Source organism: Artibeus jamaicensis, unplaced genomic scaffold, assembly GCF_021234435.1.
Source record: "Artibeus jamaicensis isolate MK-2021 breed Jamaican fruit bat unplaced genomic scaffold, CSHL_Jam_final scaffold_1964, whole genome shotgun sequence".
Taxonomy (NCBI): Eukaryota; Metazoa; Chordata; class Mammalia; order Chiroptera; family Phyllostomidae; genus Artibeus; species Artibeus jamaicensis.
The window spans coordinates 27,452,095-27,457,109 of record NW_026522030.1 but is presented as its reverse complement, the minus strand read 5'-3'; the positions used below and the strand labels follow the sequence as shown (position 1 = coordinate 27,457,109).

At 42.6% G+C, this 5,015-nt stretch overlaps 1 pseudogene; it reads left to right on the top strand.

Annotated features, from left to right (window-relative positions):
* Positions 1–3,021: 3,021 nt before the first annotated feature.
* Positions 3,022–3,151, top strand: LOC119055575 (uncharacterized; annotated as a pseudogene).
* The last annotated feature ends 1,864 nt before the right edge of the window (positions 3,152–5,015 follow it).

Here is a 5,015-nt window from a genome sequence, read left to right as displayed (position 1 = left end):
TACAAGGTAGAAGATAGAGCCCATGTCTTTAAACGTTGTTAATTAAGAAATAGGCTTTTGGAGAATAGCATGATAACTATCTATAGGCTTTTTGGAGAGTGGGATGATAGCTATCAACAATTGTTCAAGGGAAACTGGTCACTTTTAAAATTCCAAAGAAGCAATCAGTGAGAGCTAAACTGCCTCCTTTCTCTAAACACAAACCCTAAAATACTCAAAAGCCATTCCACCAATACTATACACAGAAAAGACATCACTATTAATAAACATTTATTAGTGCAAATCAATGTCTCCACAAGGAAGGAATTATTTTGGAATGGGAGTTTTTTGTTTCTAGAAATTCTGCAAAATCATTCTCTGTCTGAATAGTAGAGACTGATCTCTGAACACAGGATGTGCCTTGGCAGTGCTGAGGCCTGCAGGTGGGGCTTGGAGGAGGTACAGTCCCCTAGTGGGGCACAGATTGCTGGTGCTTCTAAAACATAGCTGAGTTTTTCCAAACTTCACTGTGGAGGGAAGAGGTTCTTGAGGGCAGGTGGTATCTATTGCCTGCAGATGCCTCAGTTTCTCCTCTAGGAACTTCCCAATCTTTTGAGAAGATTGCATGATTTTCTGAGTTTCTGTTGTCCTAGTAAAGGCAGCTCTACTTTTAACTGGGCCTCTGTTCTATGCAGATGATACAGGGCTGTCCTTTGCCTGGAAGTTTTCTTGCTTTATGCATTTTATCCCCTTGCAAAGCCACTGATAAGAGTGTTTAATTTTATTTCTGAAAAGCTCTCAGTAGACTGTCCCTTCTGAGATAGGGTCTGGGGAGGCTTGCTCCCAAGTGTCTCCACTAATGCACTGTCCTGAGTAGAAAATCGCTTCCTTCTAGATTGGGAAGTTCCCACTTCTGCATCCCCTCCACCAAGCCCTTCTGATTTGGACCTTGTGGGGCTCAATTCCTTTCCAGCTGGTGGAAAATTCTTATCTTGGCACAAGCTTAAGTTAAGATTAGAGACCTAAGGCTCCTGCCACTGCTCCATACTGATTGCTCCCTTCTCCAGGTGGACATGCAGCACCTGGGAAATTTCTATTGTAATTGAAGAGCAAGTGGGGTCCTGCTGCTGCCTCCAGGCAAAATTCCAGAGGCAAAGGTTTGGTGATAAAAGAAAGAAGTCTTTATTCAAAAACTACACAATTTTAGAGTAAGAGCTTTCCATATACATTAGCCACTTAAGCCTATCAATTAAGGCGAAAATTTTTAACTCCTGAGATACCCTATCATTCTCCCTGTTAGTTTTTAATCATCTTATTTCTATAGGATGAGCTTACAAACTAAAACAATATAAGATACAAAAGCTATACGATTTTGGAAGAATGGCAGGCTTCTGTCTCTGAGCCTATCCCTCTAGAACACCCAGAGGAGAATAACCCTGCTACCCTCTGCCAGGCAAGCCCAATTCTAAGCTGCACTGGAGTTTCTTCTATCATTGAATATACTGTCCGCAGGCAGCTACCGCATGATCGATCATCCAGGCATCCTACAGGAACAGAGCCAGGGAGCCTGTCTCTGCCCTCATTTTATTTTAAAATCTTCTGGCCCGTAATTCCATGCCCTCCAGAGGTGTCATCTTCTCATCCAGTCTCAGTTACTCCTCTCTAGTGATCTGATCAGATCTCTCTGTATCACCATGTCCACACTGGAGACACCCTGAGCATGAGACAGGGAGGCTTTGGAAGTCAAGCTGTCTGAGTCATGGGACCTGTCACTGGGTTGGCCTTGGACCTGGCTATGCTTCCTCTTCTCCACCTTTAACTTTAACTAAGCAATGAGCTGTTTGTTAAGGTGTGATGATTTAGGATCTTGGATAACTGATATTTTTGCTGGGGAGCATTTAGTGGTCACCATATTTAATTCTTTACTCTCATTCACATTATCCTTTGAGAGGTTCTCAGCTTGCTTGTTTTCAATGTGTCAATAATTTTGGATTGAGGAGCATCAGGCTTCCCAATCCCTGGACATGTTTGGCATGGAAACGGGTTCTGATTTCTTCATCTTTTTGCCCTGACCCATTTCTATTTGATCACTAGAGTTCACACTCATCCTTTGGGACTTGTCCAGCCTTGGCTTGCCTTGCAGGCTGCTTAAGTAAGGGCAAATGTTGGCTACCGCAGAATGGGTCTGATTTGTGTTGCCAGTGATGCCGCTTGTGACAGGCAGAAGAGTCTGTGTGGTATCACCAATTATCTGATCTCCCTCTGCAAGCCCATGGATATCAGAGGGAGATTGTCTCAGGATCCCCTGTCTTCCTTTGCCCACAAGTGAGGTGGCAGGGAGTGATTACACACAACAGCTGAATTTGCTATTTCCAATTTGTCTCCATAAAGAGATTTATAGCTTCTTTTAAGGGATGCGAAGCCCTCAGTTTTGGAGTCCACCCCAGAAATCAGATTGTTTGAAGAAAAAGGACCTGATTCAAGGACCTTGGCTGGAAGGCTGCATAACATCCTGATATGAAACTTGGTGATATGGGCTTTCAGCACCTGCTGTGCACTGGACTCAAGGAAGAAAAGCTCCTGGAACTTATTTAGGCAGTAGTCTCCACCCACTGATGGTAGCAAACTTCTCTGTTTTAGTTTGTTTTGGGATTTCATAAAACTGTCTGCTGGATAGCGTATCATGAACTACACACAGTTCTAGGGATCTGACTCTCATTGATTTCCTCAAACACCTTGCTCAAATATGTTTTCAGGGCACTTTCTGGTTGTCTCTGACTTACACTCTGCCCTGTCACAATTGAATTTTTTCCTGACAGGCTCATGTAACTGTCTAGGGTTTTCTCAGATTCATGTCCCACATACGTATCTGAAGTGCTCTCTGAGTCACTCAACAGATGGGATCATTCCCTGGACTGTGGATTATTCTCTGGGCTACATCTCTCATCCTTCTACTCATCTGCCTCTAGCTGAAACATTTTTGACCTTTCTCATAGAAGCTTCTTGGTTGGCTCAATCCAACATTTATATTTTTGCTACTCTATCGCTTCTCGGCCTTTTGGCTAAGATCAAGTGTAGTATGTGTTCTTATCAGTTGAATATATTTTTGCTACTCTGACCCTGATATGCAGAAATCTATTAAAGGTTATATATTTTTTGACTCAGATATCTATGAATAATTGCTTGGAGGCCTCATCAGTGACTAAGACTCAAGATCCTGCAGGGCAGCCCCTACCGGTGTTGAAGGTGATGCTCTAGTTTCTTCAGAAATTCACTACTGATGGGAAACTCTACAGGAAGGATGGAGATTGAACTCTGACTTGGAAGAGCCAGCTGTAAGGAGTATTGGGAGCTGAAGAACGGAAGTTTTACTGAGACCTTTGCACCACAGAGGGTAAAACCCTCAAAATTTCCTGCTGTTTCTGCAACACATTTCATTAGGTGAGACATTATGATTCATTCAGGGACCTATGGAAACACACTACATAGCTCTTAATCTGGGGTATAGGATGTGCTGATAGAATTGGGTGTGAGCGTTGAAGGTGGCCTGAGTCGAATCTGTGTGAGAGGTAGGGACTGGGATTGGGGTAGGGTTTGAAGCAAGGGTTGAGGCTGAACCTCAGGAAAAGATGGAAATAGAGGATAGGAAAGTACTGAGGATTCTTGACCTGTGGATGCATTTGAGATTTTATTGAAAATAAGGATTGAGGAATAGTCACCTGAGACATGAACAGCAACATGCAAGGACTTATTGGGCAGAGATGAGACACTCCTAAAAAACTAGATAAGTTTTTGCTAAATGGTCCTCCCAGATTTTAGATGTAAAGTTTTTTTTTAGTTTTTCTTTGTTGCTGCAGAGAGGAAGGGTGATTACTGAGTCATGCCTATCAACAATGGAACCTAACATTTTTCCTGAGTAAATTAATTTAGGTTGTAGACAGATCCAAGTTATTTTGGAAAAGAATCACTTTTCTTTTCCTTTTCTCCACATAAGATATCACCTCTCCTTTGCACTTGTCATTCCAGGAGTGTTAGGATATCAGAGCTGAGAAATGAACGGTGTCCAGAATCTACAAGTTTGGCTTCAGGGTCCGGCCCAGAAGAGGTATTTGTAGAATTTAGGCAAGAAACTCTTGACTGAAATCACATCATGGCAAGGTGGGAACGAATGAGTTTTTGGCAAGAAATTGGGAACAGAAAAGTCTGAAACTGACAGGCTTGGATGGTCAGTGTCTCACAGAACATGAGTGGACAACGCACCAGTGCCGTCTGGAGATGAGACTCCAGAACAGGCTTTGACGAGATGTGAACTGACTTAGGTTGAATCACAAAATGCAGTCTGGTGGTGGTGAAACAGACAGGATTGGTGGTCCATGATGATAAGTAACTGATTCTGGAGGGTTCACTGTCTGGGCCAAATCTGGTAAAGGGTTGATGTTTTGGGTAATGGAGGAATTAAGGAAGTTGGTATTCAGGATCAGAGGGGTTTTTGGTTGGACAAGAGCATCCACACTCAGAATATAATATGTTGGCAGAGAGGATAAGGCAAGGGGTTGGGGTGCAGATTGGTCTACTTAGAATTTGGGTTTCAAAGGAAGAAAAGGCTCTGAGGGCAGACTTTGGCCAGTCTGGGGATGCCAGACAATTACTCAAGGAAGTTATGGGTTAGGGTAGCAATTTTCAATTTTTTTCATCTCAGGGTACACATAAACTAATTACTAAAATTCTGTGGCACACAAAATATATTTTTTGCCAATCTGACAAAAAATAGGTACAATTTTGATTGATTCACACTAGATGGCTTTTGTGTATGTGTGTACTGTTGCCATGTTTTTATTTGACAAACTAAGGAAAAAGAGGTCAGTGCCCCTAAATAAAGTCAAGCATTGCATATTTTCAAAATTCATATAGCACACAGGTTGAAAATTGCTGGGTTAGGGGAAAGAATGGAGGCAGGTGGTGGGAAAGGCTCAGGCAGAAGAGGTGGTATTAAGTGTCTTACAAGGAACTGCTGAGAAGGCAGGGGACTTGGTGAA